We start from the raw sequence: 24,148 nt of genomic DNA on the forward strand, positions 1-24,148 counted from the left end.
GCCGTCAGCGCAGAGCCCGTCGCGGGGCCCAAATCCACGAACCGTGAGATCGTGACCTGAGCCGAAGTCGGACGCTTAACCGACTCAGCCACACAGGCGCCCCCCAAACTGGCCAGTTTCAAACTGGATCTTCACAGCAAGTGCTCACAGGCAGGGTCACATCTCTCACCCATAAAGAAGCAGCACGCGGAGAAGATCACACAGACGTGAGTCCCGGTGGCCAGAGCCCCTCCCGCGAGTCAGGTACTTGGCAGATAGTACCTCGCTGAAACCTCCGTGCCCACCTCTTCGGGGTCCGTGTTGTAATTCCCTCTCTGATGCACGAAACCCAAGAGCCCAGAAGGAACAAGTCAAAGCGAGACACGAGCCCGAGTCTCCGGCCCCAAGTCTAGTCCCTGCCATGAAACTTCTTGGCCTCCACCGTTTCCCAAGAAGATTAAAGATGGAAATTAGGCCATCTCGACATTTCACAAAACCCTAGATAGACAGACTCACAACTGTCTTCACATCATTGCTGGTTCCTGCAGGTCTGGACAGATGCCTGGGGCTCAATATTACCCCCGGGGGCCTCCGTCAGAGCCTCTGAGGAGCTGGTATCACTAAGAAAGCTGCCTTCCCGTCTGGTGGCCAACACCCACCAACCACCACTGTCTCGGGGACTTCCTGGCACTGTCTCTCCCCCAAACACTCTTCTGAGGTCTCAGGCCGCCTTCTTGCAAGTCATGGACCCAGACACAGTCACCAACCAGCAGGAAAGGAGATTTGCCGGGCCTTTGCACGAGAGTTTTTGCTGCCGTTGTTTTGTGTTTTATTTTTAAAAACATGGCCATAAGGTTTATCTTTCTTATGCGAGAAATAAAGTTAATTTTTAAATTCTCCATAGTTTTATCAATCAAAGGTGGCCCCCGGTAATGCTTTTTTTTTGAATTTTTTGTGCCTAATTGTGTCTCTGCTGCTCTAGGACGCACTGGTTTTGTCATTATTGTGGCTGAATGCCCAATTTTATGTCTTGTCTCTCCCTCTTAATGTTATGACAGAACCATTTCCCTCTGTTTTTATAAATTCATCATAAACATCCTTTCAATAGCTATATAAAACCTGTGGTGAAGACAGAACACGATTTACATGGTGAACCCCCTATTGTCGGGTCTCTAGGTTATTCCCAATTTGTCCCTATTATGAGCAGTGCTGTAATGAATACACTTGCTTATAATTTCCTTCAGAGAGATTTCATGAAGTGGAAATTTAAGATCAAAGGGTAGGAAGAATTTAAGATTCTTGATAGAGGTATCCAAATGGCATTACAAATATTTAAATATATCTTAAAAACGCTGATTCACAGAGTGTCAAAACAGGATGGGGGGTGTAAAACTCACCTGGTCCAACCTCTTGTCCTTCCCGACGAGAAATCCTAGTGGTTCTATGAGATCACGGCCGGTAGTCACCACCCACTCAACAAAATGGCTCCCACCTATCACTTACGCACTTCCAACAACAGTGTGCATTCGGGCTTAGCTCACTTCTTTGCTCTTTCCTCTGCTTGGAATATCCTCCTGGCCTATTTCTCCCCGTGGAGAAAAACACACAGACATCGAGTGCTGTGGGCTCTTCTCTGTGATGTTTTCCTCCCTGTCGGTTGGTCGTCATCTGCGCCAGAAGCATGACGGGCATACAGGCATTTGAAGGTCCACTGGTGAGACCCCCCCCCCCACCCCACCCCGCTCTGAGAACCACACCTCTGATCCCATCTTCCATGCCAGGGTGTGCGTGCCTCGACTCATGAGCACATAGCAAGTGTTCAGTCACGCTGAACGTTTTCTTCCTTCCCCGGCCCAGCCCCAGCCAGCCCTTGACTCCAGGTCGTGGCCAGCCAGGCCTAGCCACATGGAGAAGCAAATCCCTCACCCCCTTCCTGGCCACACTTCTACTCTGCCTAGGGTACCCCAACATCCAGGTCAACATCCAACCGTGAGGTTCTTGTAGGGAAAGTAAGCAAGCTTCCCAGACCAAGGTTTAAATTCCACCCCCAACTCTTATAGGCAGAGACCTTGAGCGAGTGACACGTCTCCCTGAGCCACGATGTCCTCACCTGCGGAACTCTCTAGGAGCTCCCTTACCGGGTTACTATGAGGCCACCACTCTCCCTTTCCTATTACCCAGGTACTTGTCTCGATGTACTTACCCCAGAGGGCATCAGTACTGGGTAGACAACAGAGTGGGCAAGCTAGAAAGAACCAGAAATGATCATCCCCTCCTCCTTTAAAAGGCTATAGGCTAATGGGGATGTCTTTGTCAGGAAGTGATGGGTACAAAGACACCAAGCCTAACTGTGTAATTATGCTGGGATTCCTTCTAGTAATTAGCTTTTCCTTATGAGAAAGGCAAATAATTATCTTTCTGCCTCAGATTCAGACAGCGCATTCAGAGGCATCTACCCTCATACCCAGGAGGGTGGGAGGAAGAGGGTGCCACCCAACTAAATACAGAGCTGTTTGGAGCCAGTAAGTATTCTCCGAAATTATCTGCATAGACAATGCAACATTTTGGAAGATGCTAAGGCTTTTGTGTGCCGCTACGGTGTTTTCCATATGACAAAAGTGGGTCCTGTTTGAAAGTGGCAGGCAGGCAGCGTCCAGCAGGCGGTGATGGTCTGATCCGGGTCCATCCCCAGGAGGCAGTGGGAAGGTCCAACAGAGGGTCCACACGGATAGAATGGAGCGCTCGTCTCCATGCCCTCAGGACCCTTCAGAAACAAGGACCAGAATCCACTCTGGACTGTCCTGAATGCCTGGTTCAGTCTGTTTCCAGGGTCTTCCCATACCCACCTTCCTTCCAAGCTCAAACACGATTCTCCGCCTGGCTAATGCCTCAACGTTCAAGAATCTTTCAAGTGTCATCTCCTCTAGCAAACCTTTTGCCTTCTTCGAATACCCCCGGTTAGGGCTAAGGCTCCTCTCGAATTTCCCCTACCTTGTGGTATTTCCCTCATCACGGCACCTCCCAGGTGGCATGACCCTCACTGAAATAATGTTCTTGGGGGCAGACAGCACTGTGTGTTCATTTTATAGCTCCTGAAGCTAACAGGGTTCCAAGCACTCAGTAAAGCATTTGCGGAACGAATGCATGAAAATAACCCATTGACTGACAAAGGATAGATTATTGGTTAGAAGTAAATGAATGAATGAGCAGATTCATGAAAGAAGTCAAGTTTACCTTTGGACAGTATTAAGTCTGGGCTGGAAAGGAGCAGCTAAGAGACAAATAAGGCCCGACCCTGCCGCAGAAGGGGTTTTGGGTAGCTCCGAAGGGGTTGGCACAGCTCTGGCTGGCTGACGACAGACCAGCCCAAATTTCCCGAAGAGGCATAGACACGAACGTCAGTAATGTACTTCCAGCTGTCGACAGGCAGACGGAAAAGGCTGCCTTGAATTTGCTGTGTGATGTTTCGGTGTAGTTTCTTCAAAGCCATGAATTGGAATTTGAACTGAAATCACTCACTTTCAAGGAACTATATTAATTCTCCCCGACTGCACGATATTGCCCAATAAGTTTGTTACTGTGGACATTTTACATCTGTCTCGACAAGTTTACCTTCCCTCGAAGGTCCAGCTCCTTCTGTCTCTACACGGAATCCAGCATGCACAAGAATCCGCCTGTCCTCACTCCTCCAGAAGGGTCATGCTCTCCTGCCTACAGACCACTCCCATCGCCAGACTGGGGGGCCGCCGACAGGGATCTGTCTCCCTTCTGCACTCCCCGTGCTGAGGGCAATTTAATAATTACCCAGAGAAGGGGCTCCATTCCTGTTCATACAAACGGGCGAGCAAATGAACTGATGCCTCAGATGTTTTAAAAACTCACCCAAACCCTTCCCCATACGTCTCCGCACCTCTCAAGCCCTCAGAGACGGTTCATAAACCATCTTTACTCCTGCCTATACTATAAAGCTTCTTCTGGAAGTGTCACAAGTCACCCTCTGGCGGGCTAGAAGTGACTAGATGTTGTACTTTTCACTGTTCCGGGCCCTGCTGGAATCACCTAGCGGGAGGGGGGAACCTAACGAGGAAGAAAGTGTGGTGCTGCCTTCAAGGAGCTCACAGTCAGGGCGGCCCCAGAGCTGTGACTGCCGGCAGCTGGTCACACAGGTGTTGTCACAGAACCGTGAGACCCGCGGTACAGTGACAGGGAGAGTCATGTTAGGTGGAGTCCACAGGGAACTTGCGGAGGCCAAGGAGGCCAGGACAGTCCAGGAGACGGCAAGCCAGCAGGGAGTCCTGGGAAATGTGCTGCGGCTGAAGGGGCGCAGGGGCAGGGGGGAGGCCAGCCAGCTCTGTGGAGGGCTGGGAAGGAGGGAAGAGGCCTCCAGGCCCTCTGGCTTTTGCATCTTGACGAGCGGGGACTCTGGTGGAAAGAAAGACTGGAATGCACCCCACTAGAAGCCACCCTCTCTGGTTAGCCGCACACCAGCGCGCGCAGGGCTCACTCTGCCGTGGGCCCCCTCCGGAGGGCGGCCAGGCCCCGATGGCAGTGGAGGAGCGGGGCTCTAGGTAGGCAAGATCAAAAGACCTGAATCACCTCTGGGGTCACGGTGACAAAATGCTTATGGGCTGGAAGAGGAAGGAGCCATTCGAGTGAGGAAATGAATGCTGGCCTTTTCCCCCCCAGTAGGCACAATGGGAGCCGGTGGGGAGGGAACAAAGCTGGCCCACTTGGGCGGGAGGCGGGCGGTGGGGAGCGGGCCCTGTTCTCTGGCCCAGGAGTTAATGCAGGCCCGGGAAACAATGGGAGCACTGACCCGACCTCGGCTTTAGAGTGAGAACACTGCCGAGGTCAGAGCAGCCTGGCCCCCAGCGAGGTTAACCACATCAAAGCCCCCGCTGATCGCTTAGCCCACTGTGTCCCTAATGACTGTAAAATTGGAGTTTCCACCAGCGCTCCGGCCAGCTACCTCTTCAGGTAGCCGTGGAACAGGGGTGGGAGCCACCAAGGTGGGGAGGACCCCCCGGCCCATCAGCTCACCAACTCGGCGACCTCACCTCTCTTTCAGATTGTTCTGCTGGGACCACCCCGGCACCCACCCCAGCTTCCCAGAGCATCCGTTTCACACTCCTGACTTCCCTGCTCTGTTCTAGGTAGCAAAAACGACACTCAGCTTCTTAACTTGTTAGAATGTTGAGTCAGTAGGTGAGGAATTTCAATAGCCACCCCCCCCCCCCTTCATATGGCCTTTCTTTGGCCTATTACAAAAGTAAGACACACCCACTTTGGAGAATAGAGACAAAAGGAGAAGATAAGCATCCCAGAGAGAGGTTCCTGCTGACATTCCTGATGTACTTCTTGCCAGCCTTCCCTCTATGTATTTTTTTCTACATAGCCAGGGTCGCTTTGTGCTTATAATTTCGTATCCTGAATGCTTTGATTTAACAGTATATCTCAAGAACATTCCCATGAGAGTAAAAACTCTCCATAAACAAGACATTTAATATCTAACAGCAAGTTCCAAGATGATCATACCTAGAATAGCAGGGAATGGACCTTAGTGTAATTAAGCATTCACTTGTAGGTAGTTTCTAATATTTTATCGATACAAATACTTCTACGATGAACGTCTCTGGCACATCCTTGACTATTTCTTTGCAGTAGATTCTCCGAGACACATAATAAAATTATCCAATCGAAGAGTAGGAATGTTTTGGGGGAAAAATTCATTTCGACTTTTAAAAATGATGAAGAAACAACCCATATGGTGGTCGCTGAGGATATAGGGACCATTAACATATGGCCTCTACCATCAACACGGGCGCCTGGGTGGCTCCGTCGGTTAAGCGTCCCACTTCGGCTAAGGTCACGATCTCACAGTTCGTGATTTTGAGCCCCGCATCGGGCTCTGTGCTGACCACTCAGAGCCTGGACCCTGCTTCGGGTTCTGTGTCTCCCTCTCTCTCTGCCCTTCCCCTGCTCACTTTCTCTCTCTCTCTCTCTCTCTCTCAAAAAATGAATAAAAACATTTAAGAGGCGTTTACACAGCATACTTGATCCATCATCCCCACTCTTCTCAAAGTCAAGCCTATGGAAGATTAGTAATTTGAGACAGTATGGACAACTGCCACCCCTCTGCCAAGCTGGTTCCTGCCTTGGGGGCTTCGTTGGAATGGGCTCCTGCCTAGAATGCCTCATCTCAGAAAAGTTCCAACCCAACTCCAAAGGCCAGATCCAGTCCCATCCCAGAAGTTGCCCCAGGCCCCCCCAGCCTACACTGAATTCACTTCAAGCCCATTGCCATGAACCCAAAGGTCAGCCCATAATGAAGCATGAGCTACTTGAGAACAGGGACCCCATCTTATGCCTCTCACAGAACTTGGCATATGATTGGAACTCAATAATGGGTCATGAATCAGTCAAAAGACATATGCCACTTGTCAAAAGATAAACTGAGTCGTACTAAAATTTGTGGAATTCAGTATTTGAGCAACAATCGATTCCAACCGCAGCACCAAACCAGAAGTGGCTGGGAGCACTCCATGGATGGGAACGAACAAGGGGCAAAACTTTTATGGAGACAGGCAGAAGCAAAGCAAGAAAATTATTTGATTGGTTATTGCTTGAGCAGCTGCCTTATTTGGAAAAGCCTAGCTGGCTGTTTGTGATTGGTGGTTCTTAGGTTTTGATTTCTTAACCTTGAGGCAATGCAGGCTTAGTTATTGGTTTGCTTACTAAGCTGCTAAGCATTAAACCCACCTTAGTCTAATAGCCCCCTAGTGAAATTAATTTAACGCATTCTTTGCTATTTACTAATTACTTCTTTTGTGTTCATCTTGTCTCTTCAAATAGACGACGTAGTGTCACGGTCAAAAGTTTGGAGTCAGGTGAAGATCACATCCGAGGTCCACCTTCACGGGCCTTGTGGCCTTGGGCAATCTCAGGTTTATCATGTGTAAAATGCCAATAATAATAGATTCTATCTCTTTGGGATTGTTGTAAGGATGAAGTAATGTACCGGAAAACAAGGAAACTTTCTAAGATACTAGCCTTGTGTCAAAAGGACACAGGAGCAAATGTGAAGGATTACCTGTGGCCAAAAACCAAGAAAAATAAGAAGAAAGAAAGAAAGAAAGAAAGAAAGAAAGAAAGAAGGAGGAAGGTAGAAAGGTAGAAAGAGAAGAGAAGAGAAGAGAAGAGAAGAGAAGAGAAGAGAAGAGAAGAGAAGAGAAGAAACCAAAAGGAATGAAATATGAAATCTATAAAAATTTGTGAGCTCATAATAATGTCTCCAATCTCACTGTTCACTGAAGAGTTGTTTAGGCACCAGAGCAGTCTAAAAATTGATGAAAAGGAGGAATCTATCATTTTAAAAGAGAATTAAATAACACATTTATCTCACATTAATTTGTTAGCACAGAGTAAGGGTTCAAGAATGTTATGCCTTACTGAACAATGAGAATATGAGTTTTTTGAGAGCAGGAAGTGAATTTCTTCTTGTGTGTTTTAATTCCTTCCTTCTTTTGATTAATAGTCTCTAGTTCATCAGCGACCAGCTTGTGCTGAGGTTCTTGATAGGTACGCAGCGAGTATCGGTCCATGGCCGTTTCAGAATCTGCAAAAGTCTTCCAACATCACATCCCTCCACCTTTGACTTTGTAAGAGGCAAGATGAGCAAGTTCTGCAGGCAGAAGGCAAGGGCTCTGGGAGGCCACACTTTGATCCAGGCAGGCAATTCCCTCCCCTCCTCTCTCTGCCTCACTTCTTTGATGGGAGAAGAGGAAGAAATCTGCTTTAAGAAACCAGGTCATTAGAGCTAAAAGGGACCGTCACAAAAACTCAATCCAACTGCCTTGTTTGCAGATGAAGGGCCTGGGGCTCTCGAAGGTTAAGTGACTTGCCCAAGATCACAAAACCAGCCAGCTGGGCTCCAGCCGGGGGATTCTTTCCACTGTGCTGCTTCTAGTAAGTCGCTAAAAAAGAAATCAAAGTTCAGCTTTAAGATTGCAGACATGGATCTGCGGAGGCAGTCAAGCTCTGTTCTACTTCTGGAGAAAGGGAGGAAAAAAAAAAAAGAAAAAAGGAGTGGTTCAACCACGCTGGGCGATACCTGTTCCCGGGTGCTTTTCTGCACAGATTTTGGAATATCATCGGTGGACATTTCATGGCTCTTTCAAGGAGAAATCACAGCTTCTGCCAAATGCTCCTGGACCAGAGGGCCCATGCTCCCTGGACCAGGAGGCTGGCATTCTGGGGGAGCACAGGAGCTGCTAATCCCTACCCTCTCACCCCAGCCCGGCCATAGGTACCAATGCCAAGGCATCCAGACCATGCAGAGAGAAGAAGGTCAGCAGAAAACCCCACTGCGTATCTCAGTCCAGTGGGAAATGGACCTTCAGAGCATGTGGGGTCAGCAGCCAGGCCAAAATGTTCAAGGGGTGGCCAAGGTAAGGCCCCGAGGATAGTCTCAACCAGTGCCATGGTGCAAATGACACCAAGACACGGATGCCACTGACCCTGAGCTCTCAGCCTAATCTCTTCACTTCCACGTGGATGTCTAAATGGCACAATTACATGTCGGCTGTAGAGTTGTTGGTTTCCTGTCTTATCCCCTCTCTCTTCCTCTCTCTTTCTTCCTCTCTCTCTCTCTCCCTCATGCTCTCACTAAATACTCTTCCCACAATCTTCCCATCTAGAAATGGCACCCTCCGCTCAATTGTTCAAGTCCAACATCTGGGAGTCCTCATGATCCTGCTGCTTTCAGCACCCTCTAGGGCCATCCGTCAGTAAGTCCCATTGGCTTTTCCTCAAAATCACTTCCAAAGCCTGACCACTGCCATCCCTCGTCACTGCTACCAAACCACAGTCACTCCACCTTGGGCTGCACCTGCTTTTAAGTGCTCCCCTTCCATGCCTGGCTCACCCTTCACGCCCGCGTTCCACCCAACAGGGATCATCTTCTTAAAATGTAAACCAGATCATTATCAGTTCCTGCGCCAAAGCCTCCAGTGGTTTCCTACGGTGCTTCAAGTAAAACCCACTAGCTCCCCAGAAAGCCCTGAGAGCCCAGCCCCCTGCCTCTCTGTGCTCCTGTCCAGGCCCCCCACCCTCTTCTCACCAACTGTATACCCGCCTCGTGGTCTTTCTAACCATTGAATGCATGACATTGTGGTCACCATCTGGAATGTTCTTCACATAACTGCTGCCATCACACCTCTCTGGGCTCAACTCGAATGTCAGCTTCACAGAAAGCCCTGCTGAGACTACTCTACATTGTTGCTTTTCTCTTCCTTATAGCCCTTACCACGATTCTCCTTAATACCATATTTATTCTTTTGAATGTGTATTCATCCCCAACTTCCAGTGTGGACTCCATGTGGACAGGACTTGGCTTGGCTTGTTCAGGAATGCATCCTCTCCCCCTCACATCACAGGTGCCAATAATCTGTTGAAGGTATGGATTCAACTTCTAAGGGGAGTTGAGCCAAGTGGACTGCCTCTATGAGTCAACAAAAAGAAGGCCTCCTTCAAGAAACCTTCTTGCCCACGCCCAGGACCCTGTGGGAACCCTGATGGTCTATACAATACCGGTTCTCCAACCTAGCCACTCACTCATTGGAATCACAGCATTAGTTTAGAAAAACACCGAAGCCTGGCTTCTATCCCCAGCCAATCTGATTTCATTTGCGCCTGGAGATTGGGAACGCTGGAAATTCCCCAAGTGTTTCTAATGCACTGCCCAGTTTGGGAACTGGTCTACACCTCTAATGAAACAGCGTGTAGAAACCAAACATTATGCACAATCCACATTATTTCAGTCTCTGAGGCTACATGGTGTCATTAGAGCGAGGCCCTCTGTTCAGAGGATGTTCTTGACGTCTCTCTCCAGCCACTCAGGCCTTCCTGTCCCTTGGATACACTGAGCCTCAGCTGGGATGCCATCCTCCCCGTGCCTGGCCTGGTTTTATCATTCCATCTCATTACTCCGTTGATTTCTCGCTAAGGCGTGTGTCACTGCTTGAAATTATCCTCATTTTACAGAAGGAGAGATGGCGGCACCGAAGGGCTAAGCAACTTGCCCAAATCCCCACGGCTTCCGGTGGGATTGGAGCTCGGGCAGAAAGGCTGTGTGCAGCCAAGCCCGTTACCAGGGCTGATATTCTGTTACCGAATCCTAGCTTTACCCAATCTCTCTCCAAGGCTAGGGCTTCTTCAAGGATAAAGTCGGGGTAAAAATAACCCCCCTGGGAAGGTTGTTGTAAAGACTAACAGAATTAATCACTATAAAATACCTTAAGTGTCTGCCTATAGGAGGTGATCTGATGTGTCCCAGCGTGGCTATCTACCAGCTGTAAGACCCAGGCGGGTTATTTAATCTCCCTGGGCCTCAATGTCCTCGTCTATAAAACAGGGGTAGAGACACCACATTCCTCATGAAGATTTTGTGACAATTAAGTGAAACGACATATTTAAAGAGCTTAGATAAGCAGTAGACACTTATAAGCTCCATAGCTATTAGTTGTTGACGGTATTATTATTATTATCATTATCCCACCTCTACCTTCGTTCAGAGGTGCACATTTTCCAGTTTCATCAGAGTATAGAAACCATCTCCGCGTCTGCTGTTCTTATCATGTATCCATGATGCCATAGTTTTTTTTAATTACCGTTTTCGTGGCAGTAGGCTAGGCTATCAAGGTGCCGACCCCTTGGTGATGGGTTTTCAATTCCACGAACATTTCCTGAACATTTACTCTGGGCCGGTTCGGTCCTCCGGGCTTCAGAAGATACAAAGAAATATTTGTGAGATTTATTCCCTACCCTCAAGAAAATTGCAACACAGTGGGATACCTGTGGTAGCTGAACCTCAAGAAATTTCTTTATCAGCACAAGGGAAGAAGAAATCGATTTAGTCTAAGAGGAGATTTAGATTGTGAAACTGAGCACACTGCTTCTAAAAAGATCTCTTGGTGAATATAAGCCAGAATGCTAAAAGATCGGAAACGGGGAAGGGTCCTGAGCCTCTTCGGGTGCATGATGCTTACTTTGCAATCGGGGAAGCAGAGACCCAGAGAAGGCAGGGGAATTGCCCAAGGCCACACAGCACACAGCGGTGACCTCATGGGGAAGAAAGCCCACGGCAAGAAGAAAACAGGAACACGAAGTTTTAGATTCAGCAGGGGACAGCGAGAGAGATAATCCCAAGCAGGCTCTGCATGGCCAGCGCAGAGCCCCAGGCGGAACTCAAACCCACGAACCGAGAGATCATGACCTGAGCCCAAGTCAAGAGTCGGCCCCTCAACTGACTGAGCCACCCAGGTGCCCCAGACTTTTTTTTCTTATTTTTTTTAAATACCCAGTTTGCTGGCCTCAAAAATTTGTCTATAACGGAACTATGACAAAGCTGATACTCTGCACAGGATCTGTAAATTTTATTATCTATCTGGGCACCTGGGTAGCTCAGTCGGATAAGCCTCCGACTTCGACTCAGGTCATGATCTCACGGTCCGTGAGTTCAAGCCCCGCGACGGGCTCTGTGCTGACAGCTCGGAGCCTGGATCCTGCTTCGGACTCTGTGTCTCCCTCTCTCTCTGCCCCTCCCCTGCTCATGCTTTGTCTCTCTCCCTCTTCAAAATACATAAGCAGTAAAACAAATTTTTTTGAAATGTGTTATCTATTTGAGCAAAGGTCTTCAAGATGGTAATAGTGACAAGGAATCTGAGGTTCAAAGAAACCAAGGGCCTTATCTGAAATCATCCACCCTTCTGGTAAGAAACGTAGATTCAAACCCATTCTGCCAGGTCCAGGCCTTTTCCTGCTGTGCTGTGCTGGGGTGACTTTGGTCTTATTATTATTTAATAAGTACTTAATAAAGACAATAAGTACCCGCAGCTTTCACATCCACGCTGTGAAAACTTGAAATATCAGCACAGTTACTGAAATCGTTTCCTTTCTTATACATTTAAGAGCATATATAAGTCACTGGCTTATGTCGTTCACTCCAAAGGCGTTGTCAGTAACTGACTGGACACCCAGAAATCCTTCTGCCGCCAGTGTGCTCGGGAACCATACATGTGCCCTGGCTCCAGAGGGTATCAGAGTAGTTCCTACATATTTTACAGTTTAAGCTGACGAATATTTATTGCAAACCTGCGGTGTGCCAGTTACTGTCCCGGGCATCGCCTGGGCTAGAGGATAAGCCAGCCAGGGCTGTGCGCTTTCAAAGGACCAGGAGCAAAGGTGTGAGGGGCCTAAAGGCAAGTTTTCCAAACTCCTCATCATAGTGGGAGTCCCTAGTTAGAGAGGATGCTTGGACCTCTGGGATTGCTTTGAAAAGCTTTTGGGAAGGAGGCCCTGTGGGAAATGCCTGGAACTCTCTCAAATTGGCTTCATTTCAGACCCCCAAGACCAAGGAAGCATTCAAAGGGGAGTCCTGAAGGAACCATTTATATGGAGATCTTCTCGGGGGCGCTGTTCAGGAGCTTGGACGCAGTCCACGGCTAACAGGGCTATTTCTGTTCCAACCAGAAGACGCCTGACTATCTCTGGCTTCTTACCAGTTATAATGGCTAAATACACCCACTTAAAAAAGAAAAAGAAAGAAAGAAAGAAAGAAAGAAAGAAAGAAAGAAAGAAAGAAAAAGAGAGAGAGAGAAACAAAGAGGGGGAGGGATATAGAGAAGAAAGAAAGAAAGAAAAAAGAAAGAAAGAAAGAAAAAAGAAAAAGAAAGGGAAAGAGAGAGAAACAAAGAAGGGGAGGGATATAGAGAAGAAAGAAAAAAAGAAAGGAAGAAAGGAAAGAAAAAGAAAAAAAATTTAGTCACAAAACATAAAAAGGAGATGTGTTTTTCCTTTAGTCTTGTGGTATTGTGGAGCATTATAACTGGAAAGCACCTCCCATCTTAACATCCAGATGTTTGGAGTTATAGGATCCTGATTCCCGCTCAAGAGAAATCCATGAGGAAGGAGAGATGGCCAATGAATGGTCTGCACATCGCCACACACACTAACCCCCACCCCCGAGTGGACTTCTAGGCTTATCTGGGACCCTGGTGATATTTTCCAGGGGGTCTCCGTCATAAACAGGGCCTTCCCTCCTTTCCGTCCCCCCATCCCTCATCCCCCCCACCCCTCCCTCCTCCTCCCCCATCCCGGGATCTGCAAAGGTAGAAGGTCAGAGCTCGGGAGCTGGAAAATGTTGCGTGTTTGGATCCCAGCTCCACCTAAGCGTTAGCTGTCTTTTGTGTATAAAATGGGGAGGGTCCTTGTGAGGGTGGCAAAGGTCCCTATAAAAGACCAAGAAAGCACTAGTCAGAGGAGGTGCCCGTCTGGTAATGGGTTATGCGAAGACATCGCCTGGGGTTCCGTGGGGCACACGGAAGTTTTCCGAGAATAAATTCCCATTCCAGATCCTCAGCTTCCCTGTGTGCTCTAACCCAAAAGTGACTGGGAGCCCTGCTGAGATCAGGGTCATGCTGAGACCAAGGTGGCCACCGAGCTAAGTCCTAAAGGCTAAGTACCTCATTAAGCATTAAATTGAGGAGAGAATGGAAAACAGCTCCAGCAGAAGGACCCCCTCGATGGAAGGTGAGAAAGCATGGAAATGCCTGGGCAGACAATGAGACCCACCTCTGATTTATCTTGCAACAGTAAAAATGTCAGGGTGCCTCTAAGAGAGTAGTTAGTCCAGCCGTCAGTAAGTGCTGGTTGACCTAATGATTAACTAATTGATAACAAAGAGTTCCTAAGTGCTGTGTCCTCATTGGAAGCTTTTGTGATGTTGATGGAACTCAGTAGCGTCCCTGCAAGTATTTAGGCTCCCTGACAAGGCTGTTCCACAGGGTTTTCCTGAGGAGCACCGGAGGAAATGGCGAGGCTGCTGGGCTGAACCCCCCCGGGGGCTGAAGGAGGCTCTGGGGAAAAGCCAACGGTCTTTGCCGCCAGGTCTGTGGCAGCCTAACATTCTCCAGCCTTTTTGTGTGTGTGAAGATACGTCCTCACTCTTATCCCCCCTTCTCTTTTATTCTTTGCAATTAGTTCTGGCCTTGCCCCCAAGCAACCCCAAAGCACCAAAGGTGCGTATGGGTCACCAGTCCCTTCTCCTCCTGGGACGCACCACTTCTCGTCCAGCACCGGCAGATTGCCTACTGACCACGTCGTGATCAACTGTTTCTCTTCCCATGGAGGCCTGCAGGCCGGTGCTTCTCAAACTGCGATGTGCCTTTGAACCCTGGGGCATTTTGTTAGAAGGCAGGTTCTGGTTGAGTAGGTATAGGGTGGAGACCACTGTCCTGTATCTCGAACAAGCTCTCCGGTGGGGGGGGGGGGGGATGCCCACGTGGCTGGTCCACAGACCACACTTGGAGTAGAAAGCTATAAACTGGTATGGTAGCTGTTTCTCACCTGCTCCTTATAAGAAAATCTCCTCGGGAGATCAGGGAGATCGCTGATTGGTGGGATTTTCTCCACCCCTCCCCTTTTTAGAGAGCTGATAAGAACCCCTAGCACCCGAATAGCAACTTAGTATTTACAGAGTCATCTTCTGTCTTCTCTTTTCTCTTCCACCCACACTGCGAAAGTAGTTCAGGGAGGCTTTAAGAGAGGTTGGGGGGAGGTCCCCGTTTTCCAAGCGGCCCCAATCTGTGTGGCACCGAAAAGCTGACTGACCTCGCCCACGCCTGTCCTCACCACTGGCTCACAGCCCAAACACTGATGGCCTCTGGCCAGGAGCAGAGAGAGGAGGTGATGGAGAGTTTGTAGCAAAGGAACACCTTCTGGCGCCCATGGATGGTCAGGAAGTAACCTCGGCGGGGGTCCGCTCTCAAATCATCCTGTCTTCTCGGGCCTCAGCACATCCGTCCACGCTTCAAATAGCCCACAGGGACCTTGTGCCCCCCACGCTAGGCCACCTGCACATCTCTCCTCTTCTCTTCACAACAACCTTGCAAGATAAGACTCGTTATTCTCCCTTTTACAGTTGAGGAAAGAAAGCCTAAAGAACCTAAATAATTTGCTTAAGGTCACCCAGTAAGTTAGAGGGCAGGATTCAGAGTAAAAAGGCACTGGACACTCACGTCTATTTGCTTGGAAATCCGTTTACGTCCCTTAAACGTATTACTTAGACTCTTCTTCTCCACGTTTCCCCCATGTCATAGTGCCTTGCTATTCTAGAAATGTCTGTTGTGTTCTGGAAGCATCTGCCACCCAGCATTAAATTGAATTGGACTGAACAATGCTTTATAATATTATATTTCATTAAATTTCAATAGCTTATTGCTTCCTGAAGTGACTGGGAGACAGGAACACAGCGCTGCATTCTCGAAACAAAGTTAGTACAACTCTGCGCTGGTGAAATTGCCACCGAGAAAACATTATAAATGGAAGTGGGGTTAGAAACAGGGCCGCGGAGGGACAGTAATGATTCGTTTCTGTTTTCAACTTTGGTGCAGGTAAAAGATAGATGGGTATCTACTCATGGATGGGTTTGTTTCCCCTTTTGGTCTTTCATTTTTTGCAATGATGAATGTCAACGATAACAGCAAGTACTCTTTTTTAGCACTGAATATCTACCAGACACCGCATTAGGTATGTGTTATGGAGCTTAAATCCTTTACCAAAAGCCTAGAAAGGAGACGTTGTCATCTTCAGAGCTACAGAAGCCTGAGCGCCTGGCCCCACATCACATCCCTAGTCACGGGGTCTCCTTCGTCCCTCTGTCTCAGTCTCTCTTCCTTGTTTTTTTGCCACGGTATCTTCCCGGTAATGATGTCAAGTTGGTTTGAACACGACATCAAATTGACCAGTATGAACACTCTGAAATCACCTACAATATTAAGATTGTCTTCTCATATTTATCATTTTCTGTTCTCTGCCCCACCCCATCCTCATGCCCTACCCTTGAAACAAGTGCACCGATGCTAGGTGACGGGGGAATACGTTCAAGCCCGAAAGAGGTATCAGTACAGAAAGCTACCCAGGTTCAGCCCCAAAAGAAACCATTTTACTTGGAGGTCTGTTCCCCATGACACTTCATTTAACTACAGCCCATCTTTCCATCTCTGGTGAGACCAGAGTGCATCGCTTTGGGCCAAAGTCCGTGCAATACTTGCAGGGAGTGCAAAGAACAGGACAGAGTCATACGGAGAGAATCGCCAAGCAGGAATACGTTTCTGAGCACGAAAATATTAACATCTCAGAGCCCGGTTCATAAAAAGAACCATCACACGAATACTTCACTCACAGTCTCACAACTTAAATACTTGTTGAAAGAATGAAATACGGTGTCCAAAGTGAATTTCACTCTGACTTTTCAGGTGGTGAAAGGAAAAGGAGATCATAAAAGCAATGTTCATGTCTGGCTCAAATTGTCAGTAATTTCCCTTTTATAGAATTGATCCTCCGTGAATGACTTCCTCTGAGTTCCTGGCATCGTTTCAGACATGAAAAGCCAGATAAAAATATGGAGGAAGATCCTTTCAGTTCAGTAGTTCGCTGGTCTCAAGTTCATTGGTGTCTGTCTCTGATATAAAGACAGCCATTGCCTGGAAACACATGGGTCAGCTTGGGAAGGGGAACATGTGGAACCGAGGCAGGGGACACAGCTGTGACCTCCTCCAGCTGCCTTAGACAACCAGGGAGAGGGTGGAAGGGGGACAGAAGGGTTTCTCTCTGCATCCCTTTTATCCTCCACACTGGATATCGTGAACAGCGACGGCACCGATGACGTTGGCGGGATGGAAGGAGACGGGAGGTGGGCGGGAGGAAGGAAGGAGCCTCCGTCCTGCTCATCGGGATAGGAGAGGGGCGCGAGGCCAAGAAGCACAGCCGCGTGAGCAAAGAGGCAGGGGCGTGGGATCTCGGCGTAAGGGGCCGGGGCAGGGAGGGGAGGCGGGAGAAGAAACTAGATCAAGGGGGTTTCCACGCCAAGCTGAAGAGCTTGGTTTTTATTCTCTACATGACAGTCGTGGGTCAGTGAACGGTTTCTAGGGGAGAGAGAGATGCACAGATCTGTGCTTTAGGAGCAGCATTCTGGCTGCAGCGGGGAGAAGAGGGGCTGGTGGGGAGGAGAGTAGCTAAGGGCGGTGGAAAGGAGCCGTGCAGGCGTGGGGACAAACCGTGGGGCGGCCGGAGCAGACGGAGAGCGGTGAGCACCGTAGAGGCAGGAAAGCCCAGGTCTTGAGGTGCTTGCTGGGGCGCTAGGGTGAAAGACGGCGGGGGAGAGGGAGTGGGGGGGGGGCCCGAATGAAGGTTGACCTCCAGATTTCTCCTGCTCAGGCGACCCAGGGGGAGAAGCAGGTTGAAAACGTCCAGGGAGGAACATGAGAAATAGCTACTCTGTGTTGCTTTTCTGTTTCCCTTTCATTTAGTTTGGACAAGAGAGGCAACAAGAGTTCAATGACGCCTTTCTCTTTTCAGCCGTGTTGGTCATTCACTGAAGGCGATGGGGAGGGGAGCGGTGCAGAGGGCGAGGGCGAGGGTATTAGCAAACACAGAGCTAAAGCCGCGCAGGGGTTGTTAAACAGAGAGCCGGGTGCGGGCAGAGCACCTGTCGCGTGTGGGGTGCCCCACGCCACCGTGTCCAGTCTCTGGCGGCGCATCCCGCGAGCTTTTTCCAAACCAAACGAGGTGGAGAGAAAGAGCAAAGCCTGCGCCCCGTGGCTACGTTAAGGGGTGTGAGTACGTGCTTTAGGGACACTTCTGGCTTAACCTTTAGAGTTTGTTTTTTATTGCAGTGATTTTTTTTAATTTATTTTTGTGCCGGGGTTTTCTTGTAGTTTCAAAACAGCTGCCACCCGCTTCTACCATTTTCAAGTGAGGGAGGTGCCTAGCCCTGCCCCGCAGCCCTCCCTGCTCTCGCAGCCACTGCATCTGGGACTCTGGAAGACCCTTACTCCCGGTGACCGGGGGCCAGAGCCAGCAAATGCCATGCGTCCAAGGCTGAGTCTCCACAGTGATCTCGGGTTCCAGGTGGCTCCCCACGCTCTTGAAGCCAGGCCCCCTTCCCACCACGAGCCCCCCTCGCGGAGATTGGCTGCTTTTCATCCTCCAAGGTCTTCCTTCTCCGTCTCTCTCTCTCTCTCTCTCTCTCTCTGTCTCTCTCGCTCTCACTATCTTTGTCTCTATCTGGTTCTGCCTCTCAAGCTCTCTGTCTCTGTTCAGCTGTCTCTCTGTGTCTCTCTCCATCTCTGTCTGCCACTCTGTGTCTCATGTCTCTGCGTCTCTCTTTCAATCTGTCTCTGTCTCGGGGTCCGTGTCTCTTGATCAGTCTCTCTCTCAATCTCTCTGTCTTTCTCTCTTTTCAAATTTCAAAGCAAGCCCTTGAATGACTGACTATTCAGGGCAGGCAGAATGAGGCCTCTCTTGGGCTGGGGCCGCAGTCAAAGCCGCCACACTTCTAAAGGGGCTGCGGGACGGTCTACCCGGGAGCGGGCGGCCGTGTCGCGGTGGCTGCGGCGGGCGGCCCTGCAGCCCGACTGGCCATCTGTATGCAAATCTCAGCAGACCCAGCAAACTTGCATCAGCCCGGCCGGCCGGCGGGCTTTACACTCAGCAATTATCGGTGCACATCGGGCCTTTGTGCCCGCGGCCCGGCTTTGTGGGTGCCGAGGCGGCCCAGCACCTGCCCCTCGGGGGTGGCAGATGGCAGGACTTGGCAGCAATATGGAAGTTTGCCTGAATGTGGCCGAGCCACAAATGGACATCTTTTATTTCTTCCTGGGGGGTGGGGAGCAGAAGAGAGGGGATTAGTGCTGGATTATCATCCATTCACGCACTGGGCAAATATTTATTGAGTGCCTACTATGTGCCCTCCAACCCGCGCTAGAAGGACGGGCCTCACAAAGGAAGGACACCGTGTGGGTGTTTTACTAGAAGGAAAAAAAAAATCCAAGAAGGGGTTATTGACATTCAAAATGGCTACATATACAATTGGCCAGGCAGGTTGTGTTCCGGGAACTGCCCTCCTGCCCTCCCCACCCCCACCCGGCCCCTGCCCCCTGCGCCCCCCCCAGAACCACCTCCTGCCTGGCCCCACATGCCCACAGGGTGCATGGAGAGTTCTTTCTACCCCAAAGTGTGTGTCGTCTTGAACCCCAGCTGAGGCGGGCCTCTGCCAAGGACTCCAGATGAGGACAGAATGGGGCTGTGGCTGGGTCAGTCTACGCTCAGAGTGGCCAATGATTTGGGCTCGCGGCAGAGCCAGGCCGCGGTCACCACCCTGCTGGAGAATGAGCCTCCTCCCGGACCTGCGTGAAGCCATCGTTCTGTGGGGCCCCGGTGGGTTTGCACGTTTTGCAACGCTCGCCACGAGCCTAATCTTACGGATGCTCTCAGCCATCCTGTGAACTGTTGTTTTCTCCATTCAACAGAGGAGGAGGCTGATTCAGAGAGGTTGGGTGAAGACAGAGATTTTAGGGTGAGCTGGGGGGGGGGGCGCAGGGAGTGGAGACCAGACTACACCTTGGTCTCCTGGCCCCTAGCGTGGAGCTGTGGGGTGGTGGGCAGATCTTTCCTTCAAAGTTAGTCGCTCTCTGCTTACCATGATCGCTTTCAAGCCAGCCTATTGAGAAAAACTTTTGGACCGGACCTAAAGTCCTTTTTCTATTTCCAAATAATGTGCTCACCTGGCACTGGCACTCCACACCACAGCCTCACTTCGTCCTTGACCCTCTACCCACCCCCACCCCCCCCCCCCCCCCCCCCCGCCCATCTCTCATCTTTTCGGCAGTGCCGAGCTCCGTGCTTAGTTGTGTTTTCTCCGAAGAACCTACCTCCCGCGGGAGCCCAAGGCTTTGGGGCCATAGCTGCAAAGCTCTTGCTCTAACATGTGGAATGAATCGTGTGCAAACGTGGATGAAATGTTGTAGGGAAGCTGCGAGGGTTCTTACCTGGTCAATCCCGGAGAACAATGAGTAACGTTCCCTGCTGGTTAATGAAAACAGAACCACCAGGCAAAACAGACAGCTATGTCAACACCTCTAAGGGAGAAAGTCAAGGCTGGGATGAAATGAGAATCAGGGAGGAGGAAGGTTCTGGCTGGTGTTTGGATCAGCAGCTGGGGGAAGAAAGGATTGGGGCAGGGACAGGACAGGATGCCTCTCGCACATACTCACTGATGATAACTGATACTATTTACGCAGTCCGATGGCCCACAGTCAAAATGTCCAATGTGATGGATGGTGTAAGAGTGTCTCCTGTCACCAAGTTGCAGACCCCTGGGAACTGATTCTGAGGACAGGGTCCTCATCTACCCAAAACTACCATCCTGAAATAGCTCGCAGACCCCCATGCCAGGGTTCGAGCTGTACTTATTGTCCTCGGTTCCAGAAAGTGCCAGGTGGTCTGGAAAACTGCCCATCTGCCTACTTCCTGAAGGAAGCTGAATTCAACGTAACACACTTGCAATGTGCAGGGAGGCCATCATCAATGGGATGAGGAATTTTAAGTGGGACGAGCCAAGGCCCAAAAAGGGGAAAAATCCAGAGGTGGGAGAGAACCACGGGCTGCCTGGCTCAGCTGAAATAAAAGGTAGTGAGGAAAGATGTACGCAGGTGAAGTCAGTAACTGCAGGTCATGTGAGGTCTTGACCATGGCAGTCAAGAAGTGGGACTTGTCCCAGGTCAATGGCAAGCCCTGTGGAGTTAGGGGCTGGAATGTGACCTGCTCAGATCTCGGCGAGCTCAGGCTGCCATGGCTGGAGGGGGTTGGAGTGGAGAGGTAAAGAGAGGCAGGGAGTGGAGAAGGAAAGGGCGGTGGCCTTTTAAGATAAGGAGATGTTTCTTCCTTCATACCGGAGGAGGCAAACCAGAATGGGGTAAAAGGAGAAGAATTTTGTCGCCTGGAGCCAGCATTTTTATCTGTAAATTTGGGATATACTGTTACCTACCTGACAGAAGGACTATAATTAAACCAGGAATGTATGGGAATGTGCCTGGCACATGGTAGGAACTCAAGTTTGATAAGTGATGAATCGGCGAATGAAAAAGAGATTCATTCATTCATCTGAGAGGGACAGACGGACAGTTGCTGAGCCCTTTCTTCAAGATCTTGTTCAAACACTGCCTCCTCCAAGAAGTCTCCCAGGATCTCCATTTTACTACTCGCCACCCGCCATGTGACCCCTTTCACTATTCACCCAACAACAAATGATTTTGTCCTCTCTGAAGCTGCTGTGGATGACAGGCCCCTCTGCATTCCAGCGGTGTCTTCCTCGTTCAGTTCTCCTCTCACTTCATCTCACGTCTGACCACGGTCTGTTTCGGTGACTCCACCTGGAAATCGGCCCTGGGCAAACGTTCGCGTGTTGGGTTTCTAGAAGGGGTGTGTCCTTCTGAATATAGAATTTTTGAGATGATTTGATTTTGTCCCCAAACCTAACCCCACACTCAATCTGGAACCTTGGGCAAATGCACTTAATCGCACAAGGTTCCATCCCTCACCTGTACAATGCAGACCCACCTGTCAGTGGGAGGGCGCCCAGGGCCCCCAGCGTTCCTCTGGGAGGGGCAGGCGGGACACTTGCAAAGGAGCCACGGAAGGAGTGACCTCCTTGAGTGATTCTCAAACAAGGGGGCCTTGACCGCCCAGGGTTGTCTTTTCCCTGTTCTCTCACAGCACGCATGGTGGTCCCACGGGACCTGGGCATTGATGTCCCCCTAGGAGCCCCCGCTCACCAGGCTCCGGGCCCACATCCCATAGGACAGCAATATGCTCCAACAGAGCAGATCCTTCGGAGGCACAAGAGAGCTCCAATATCCTCCTAGAAGCGAAAGCAACCAGCTTTGAGAGCTGCCCCCAGAGTCCATGCGTCTATGAGAATGTAGGTTCCCTGCCCCTTCCCAAGTCCCATCTGGGGTTGAGAATCTTACAGGAGATGCGGCAGAGAATGGAAATAAGCATGAGGGAATTCTAGTCACCATTTTAGAAGAGTCCTTGATTTCATTTTGTGGATACTGGTATTTGGTTTGGGTTTGGGTTCTAAACAAGAAACTGGAAAGGGTTCCCCTGACTTAATGTTGGAACTAGAAACAGAGACACAGAAGAAATCATTAGGTCCAGTCTCTCTCCTGGTGCAAGACACCATGAACACACACACACACACACACACACACACACACACACCCTGTTCCCACCTTCTAGTCTCCTGAATCCTGCCAGCAACCGAGAAAGATTCCTGCCCCATAGGCCTCTGCAACTCTGCTGTACGGCTCTGAATACCAAAAAGTTCTTCCTCTGGTTAGGATCCTGCCGCACAAATGAGACCTCCATATGAATCCAGATTCCTCCCATCTGCCAGGAGCCTTCTGACCCCAGGGGATCTTTCTCTCTTTTGAATTTTCTGACAGTAAAACTCACTCGACCTCTAACGTGGGTAATGCACTGTTAACGGCTTTTCCGGGTGCAAATGCAGCTTTGCCTTCACCTTAGTCAGTTTGGGTTGCTGTAGCAAAGACTGCAGACAGGATGGCTTCAACAAAAAAATGGTTTCTTTCTCCTCAGCTCTGGGAGCTGCAGGGCCGAGGTCAAGGTGCCAGCACAGTGGGGTTCCGGTGTAGCCCTCTTCCAGGCTTGCAGATTTCTCACTGTGTCTTCCCATCATCCTCTACTTACAAGGACACTGATCTCATCCCTGAGAGCTCCACCCTCTTAACCTAATTACCTTCCAGAAGCCCCACCTCCAGAGGCCATCCCTTTGAGACTTCAACCTGGGAATGTGGGGGCGGGCACAAACATTCAATCCATAGCATTATCTCTTCTGACCTAGGATTTGGGCTCCCGGAAGGAGGGTCTGCATCTTATTCACCTCTATTCCCCCTTGTCCTTGTCCAGTGCCTGGCACATAGAAGATGCTTCTTCATTCTCTGAGCAAACATTTACTGAAGTTCTGCTATGTGTCAGACAGTGGGACAGAAGGACGAATCAGGCACCACCACTTCCTTCAAGAAGCCAAATCTAGTCCCAAAACATGTGCTGATTGAGTGATTTTAATTCGAAGGTCATTCAGGCTAAAAAAAATCCATAAGACTACATTCTATGGGAACACGTTGAACTTGCTGGGGAAGGTGACAGAGGGCACAGCCACCCCTCTACCCTCGCTGAGTCCCTCTGAGACCACGGAAGGACCTCCCCACTCCACAAGATGGTGGCGCCTGGTGGGTACGCGTTGGACTAGAGAGATGAGAAGATATCATGAGGACCCAAGCCCTGCTTGTCTCTCACTGTGAGGCCCGTCTGACTTTTCTAGAAGCCCTGAGTCTGGGCATGAGCAAAGAAACTAGGGTTGTTTTAATGGAGATACAAGGACCTGAATTTTAAATCTGTGGGAAAATCACTTAATCTCTCTGAGCCTCAGTTTCCTGACTTTAAACTACCACCCTCTGAGGATTGTTGTGGGGACGCTCTCCCCCCCTCTCTCTCTCTCTCCTCTCTCTCAAGAGATTAAATGAAATAATGTGTGTTTAGTGCAGAACTTCTCAGACGTGCTCAAAAAATGGGAGCCGTTGTCTGCCTTGTTGGTAGAACCTCTGATCAAGGAAGAGATGGCCCCTGTTTTCCAGGAAGACTCAGTCGTGTGGTGGGTGTGGCCTCGGGGGCCTGCTCGGCCCCAGACATGAGGCCAGAAGGCTGTGCTGGGCTTCCTAAAACTCTCAAGGGCCACAACTTAGCGTGCTGCCCAGGACACTCGTGCATGAACTTCACACCCAGTTCCATTACCCAGTCCACACTCATCTGCCTCTAAAGCAAGTGGACCCCAGTTTTGCCAAACATTCACTTTTTTTAAGTGTATTTATTTATTTTGAGAATGACAGTGAGAGCAGGGCAGGGGCAGAGAGAGAGAGAGAGGGAGAGAGAGAGAGAATCCCAAGCAGGCTCCACATTTTCAGCACAGAGCCTGATGCTGGGCTTGAACTCATGAACCGTGAGATGGTGACCTGAGCCAAAACCAAGATTAGAACGTTTAACTGACTGAGCCACCCAGACGCCCCCAAAACTGACTTTGGTTACAAACAGTTTTTATAGTAGAGCACTGGTGTGTTAAAGAGAAACCAGAAGGGTTCTGGATACCTCGGGGCATGAAGGCCTGGGCTGTTCTGAAACCCAGCACGTCTCTGCTCCCCGTAGCAGAACGGGCCCCGCACCCCAGAGGGCCTGACCCATTGCTCACCATTAT

The sequence above is a fragment of the Panthera leo genome, chromosome A3, assembly GCF_018350215.1.
Source record: "Panthera leo isolate Ple1 chromosome A3, P.leo_Ple1_pat1.1, whole genome shotgun sequence".
Classification (NCBI taxonomy): Eukaryota; Metazoa; Chordata; class Mammalia; order Carnivora; family Felidae; genus Panthera; species Panthera leo.